Source organism: Euprymna scolopes, chromosome 19 (assembly GCF_053919585.1).
Source record: "Euprymna scolopes isolate OS-2025 chromosome 19, ASM5391958v1, whole genome shotgun sequence".
NCBI classification, from domain to species: Eukaryota; Metazoa; Mollusca; class Cephalopoda; order Sepiida; family Sepiolidae; genus Euprymna; species Euprymna scolopes.
Window position 1 is genome coordinate 70,166,557 of NC_136500.1, and position 6,004 is coordinate 70,172,560.

The window sequence follows — 6,004 nt, forward strand, 5'->3', positions numbered from 1 at the left end:
GGCAGTAGAAACATTACACGTATACAAATGACCAAGCCGGTGCGCGAGTTTACGTCACAGCAAGGGAAGAGAAGTGGAAGAAAAGGAGAGAAAAAGGCACCATGATGTGGCGAGGACGGAAAAAGTGCGTGACAACGTGAGATGAACGTGTGGCCACGTGGCGGGGTGATACTTAAAGCACATGTCTGACACGGCAGAGTTTTGTCAACTACATGGCGAACTAATACACTTTTAAAACAATATGCAATGTGTTGTATGGAAAGTACCATGAATAAGTGCCTTTTATTTCCACTAAAAAAAGCCGAGTCGAATTTCTATTTTAGTTCCTTTACGACGGTCTCAGATACAATGTATTGGGTCCGTAAAAAATGTAAGTAAGGACACCAGTGAAGAAGATTAACGAGCCTGTTACACAAAATTGGGATACAATCGTGGCCTTCGTTATAAAGATGGCCGGCCAGCTGAAAAAATGACGTCATCGCCGAGGTCCCAACAAGCAAGATATGTGGAACTCTTAGACTGTCAATAATGAACAGTAATTTTTACAGACAGCGTTACAAAACTTCAAAATTGGATTAAAATAAAGAAATAAAGAAAGAACACGATTTATACTGAAACTCATCTAATATTAATAATAAAAAAATAATAAAAAAAAACACAAGTTATTTGTTTAAGTATATTATAAGCAATTGAATATTTCGTTGTATTATAGATTTTAAAGATTAGAATGCGTTCTTTAATTACTTATAAATTACATTTTAAAAAAGTGAAGGAACACGATTTGATTTGAAATAAACTTGAAGTTTATTTAATATAATTAAATGAAAATTATGCATGTAAGATTATGAATATTTGAAGCAGAACACAAGCAAAACATTTGATATGAGTTAAGACAATAAACAAATATTAAAATTAAACTTTTTTTTTAATCAAAATGAATATTTTTTTTAAATCAAAATGAATATTTTTTTAATCAAAATGAATATTTTTTAATCAAAATGAACCACAATATTTTTTCAAAATCAAAAACAATATTTTTAATAAATTCATGAAATATTGTACAGTAAAAAAATCAACCTAAAGAAAAAATCATGTTTCTTATTTAAGATTATTTCACCACACAACAAAAATAACATGCAAAATCATTTTTTTATATCCATATTTTCAGTTTGTTAAAATACGTGGGTTTGTATTACTGTACACATAGATTCGAAAAAGTTGTCAAAAAACAAATATATAACAAATAAATGTTATCAAAGGCAAGATAAGTTACTTTTCTGCCAAACTGGATATATTTTTCGTGTTTTTATTCAATGTAACATGTTTATTCAGCTCGAAAAACATAGTGTTTACCGATGTATTCGAAAATTCCAGATGGCGTCTGATTCTCTCTTTAACACGGTAAGTTTGGGATAAGGTGTTATAAATACAAAACCGGATAAAATACTGTTAAAAACTCGCTCAATATATGTTACCGTGACATAGGTTGACATATATTCGGCGGGTTTTTAATAGTATGTTGTATAGTTTTTTATTTATAACACCTTATCCCAAACTTACCGTGTTAAAGAGAGAATCAGACGCCATCTTGAATTTCGAATACATCGGTAAACACTGTTTTTCGAGCTGAATAAACATGTTACATTGAATAAAAACACGAAAAATATTTGGTAGAAAAGTAACTTATCTTGCCTTTGATAACATTTATTTGTTATATATTTGTTTTTGACAACTTTTTCGAATCTATGTGTACAGTAATACAAACCCAATTACGTTAATGAAATGAATTGTACTTATTTACTAAGCCTCCCCACGGGACAGTTAGACACCAGGGTCGTTTTTTAACGTGGAGAAAAGGTACAAAAATAAAAATTGTCTCAGTCGTGAAGGATTTCTCCTCCACCGAAAGAGAACAAGAAATAGAATGCAGCATCTGGAGAACAGATACTACACTTTGATCTGGTCCCGAAGGCCAAGACTGTTTAAGACCACGAGTGAACGCGCGTTTTTTTTGTTTTTTTTAGTTTAGTTTCATATATATATATATATATATATATATATATATATATATATATATATATATATATATATATATATATATATATAATATAAAAAAGTATTTTTAAATTTTATCTTTCTAGCTTTAAAAAAAAGTTTAAAAATTTTATCAGCCGGCATAATTTATTTTTAAATATTGAAAAATTTCAGAAAAATAAATTATTGTTAGATTTTTAAAACGTGTGTCAACAGCTTAAAAAAATCGTGTTTTAAAGAGTCAATGTTGTCTCGCATTTTCATTAGTTTTGTATGCTGTAAATTTTTTTTTTTTAATATTAGCAATTTATTTGAAGCTTCTTCTTTTGAATAGTAGAACATTTAGGATGATAATATTGAATTAAATTATAGTTACATCGTGTTAAATACAGGGGGGAGCACGTTAAAACTTACTTTGCTGAATGGAGATGGTGTAAAATCTTTATTTTTTTTACTGCATTATAATTTTTTATCTTTCGGAAATGAAAATACTGTCACTTTTTGGTCCTTTACGATAATTTCCTCAGCAAGTTGGAACGATGCACCGTGAAGGCATTTTAATAAAAAAAGAAATATTACACTGACTTCAAGACGTTACGAATGCCTACCGGTGCCTACCGGTGTCACCGGTATGGACTATCCGTGATGACGTCAGCAGATTAAATTATTTTTGCCCACCGGCCATCTTGTCTTTTAAGACGGTCTTGATACAATACGTTGTTTGGAAAGTACCGTTAATAAATGACTTTCATTTCATCTAGAAAAAAGTGAGTCGAATTCTCTCTCTTTTTGTTCCTTTGCGACTGCCTCTGCATACAGCGTGTAGGTCCGTATTCACATGTGATGTTAAAGTTGCAAATCTTCTGATTCATACGATATGATAATTTCTACTAGGTTCACTTTAGCCCGGAGTTTTAAGCCCTGTTAGAGCATCTGGTACTGCCAGATAAGGCTGTCTAAAGATACTGGCTTTCTGAACAAAAAATGCCCCAAACATTGATGTTATTGCTCTTTTTTTATCACTCAACTCAATCATGTTCTGCAAAGTCAAAAACAAAGACAACAATTTCCTTCTGCAAATCAAACCAAACACCCGGAATAAATGTTTGAAAATATAAAGAACATGAAATTTTTTTTTCCAAAATTACTGAATTCGGCATTGAATAACTCGATAATGGTTCATATATCATAAAACAAAAGAAGCGGACCAAGCAACATGAATAAATATTTAGAGATATAAAGAATTTGAAGCATAAAATCTTCTTTTTTTTCTAAAATTATTGGTTTCCGCATTGAATAACCCGAAAAGAACTGATATACCGTAAAACAAAACCATCAAACCAAACTCCATGAATAAATATTTGAAGATATAAAGAACTTGAGGCATAACATCTTTTCCCCCTAAAATTACTGGATTCGGCAGTAAATCGATCAAAAAGGGTTGATATACCTAAAAACAGAATAACCCAACCAAAGTCTAAAGCTCGCTTCCGGTCATGAGAAGTGCGGCTATGTATTGCGCAGTCCATGTCTGACTGTAAACACATCGTTGTGCAAATAGATTTCGGAAAGCGAAAGCTGATGTCTCCGGAGACAAAAGAAGTCCGGAACTGTTAGAGTCTGTTAACTATTTGGACGCCGTGCATAAAGCGGTTGCATATTCAAACTATATGCTAATTCGGGATCCTCGAAAGACAATCCTTGTTTGATATTAAGAAAGGCGACGCATCTCTCGGGGTATTTACATTTAAATTAAGTAGCACAAATCCCGTACACGAGGCGACCACCAGTCTCGAGTTGTTGAGTTTTAATTAAACATAAAGATTAGCATCCGTAATTCTATTATATTGCCCACTTTCTCACCCGATCGCTTGGTATGCCAAATCTGGTGTAATTAGAAATATATCTCTAGTTATTAAACAACTGACTCAATTAATATTTTGGAGCCTAAAAATGTTTAAAATCTCTATATTGATAGAAGTATATTATCATGTTGTGTATATTTCTCTCTCGTCTCTACGTGACTTACACATCTTTATTATCAAGCAATTACTTTTTTTACATGGAAAATGCGATGAAACATATATATATATATATATATATATATATATATATATATATATATATATACTACTACTATAAATCAGTTGTTCTTTTGTGTGTATTGATATTCATATTAAAAACCCTCTTTTCTATTAGTATTTATGTGTTTTCCCACCAAAGCAAAATGTGACATGAGATCGTTTTTAGTGTGGGTTTAAACCAGCTCTCCGAAAAAAAAGGTAAAAAGGGCACTCTGGTTGGGACCAAAAATAATAATTGTCCCAGTATAGAGGGTTTCCCCTCCATTGACCGGGACAAATTATCTTAAGTGCAGCATCTGCAGTGTATTTATTAGCTCCACCACCGAGCAAATTAGGCACAGGGCCGATTTTTAATGTGAGGAATGAAGGGGAAATGGGGACCAACTGCCCGGGGAGTAGGGGAGCTGCATAGTGACAATTGATATGAAGGGTTTCCATTGCATTGACCAAGGTCTGACATGTGGGGTTACCCGCACATATGGTCTTTGCTTGTAGTATCTGCCGGAACAGATGGTATTTATTTGCTCCCCCACCAAGCAAATTAGGCACAAGGCCGATTTTTAATGTGAGGAGTGAAGGGAGGGGGAGGGAAAAAGGGGACCAGCTCCCGAGAGGTGGGAAATAGGAGCTGGTTAATGGTCAGGCATGTGGAGTTGCCCCCACATCTGGTCTTTGCTAGTCATAGCTAGTCATAGCTTGCAGTATCTGCCGGAACAGATACTACACTTTGATCCCGACCCGAAGGCCAAGAACAACAAAAAAAAGGCAACCCTCTTTTCTGTTAGTATTTATTTGCTTTCCCACGAAAGCAAAACGTGACACAAGGTCGTTTATAATGTGGGGTTAAACCAGCTCCCCGAAAAAAAGGTAAAAAGGACACTCTGGTTAGGATCAAAAATAATAATTGTCCCAGTATAGAGGGTTTCCTCTTCATTGACCGGGACAAATTACCTTAAGTACAGCATCTGCAGAACAGATACTACACTTTGATCCCGGCCTAGAGACCAAGAACAATGCGGTATTTTTCCTCCCCCACCGAGCAAATTAGGCACAAGGCCGATTTTTAATCTGAGGAGTGAATGGGAAATAGGGACCAACTCCCCGGGGAGTAGGGGAGCTGGATAGTGACAATTGGTATGCAGGGTTTCCCCTACATTGACCAAGGTCTTATAATGGTCTTTTCTTGCAGTATCTGCCGGATCAGATACTACACTTTGATCCCGGCCTAGAGACCAAGAACAACGCGGTATTTTTCCTCCCCCACCGAGCAAATTAGGCACAAGGCCGATTTTTAATCTGAGGAGTGAATGGGAAATAGGGACCAACTCCCCGGGGAGTAGGGGAGCTGGATAGTGACAATTGGTATGAAGGGTTTCCCCTACATTGACCAAGGTCTTATAATGGTCTTTTCTTGCAGTATCTGCCGGAACAGATACTACACTTTGATCCCGGCCCGAAGACCGAGAACAACAAAAAAAAAGGCAAGCCTCTTTTCTTTTTATTAGGCACAAGGCCGTTTTTAATGTGGGGTAAAAACCAGCTCCCCTAAAAGTAGGCAAAAGGGGGGGCACTCTGGTTACCAAAAATAATAATTGTCTCAGTATAGAGGGTTTCCCCTCCATTGACTGGTACAAATTATCTTGAGTGATGTATCTGCAGAACAGATACTACACTTTGATACCAGCCCGAAGGCCAAGAACAACAGAAAAAAGGCAAGCCTCTTTTCTATTTATTTAAAAAGAAAATATAATTTCCTCATATATGGGTTGTGGAATTGAATTCACCAGCAAAATATCTAGCTAATTTGCATATTCTTTTCAACATTTATTTTTATTAATTCCCTATTAGTTGTTCTAATGGAATAATCATCTTTAGTTAACTATTAC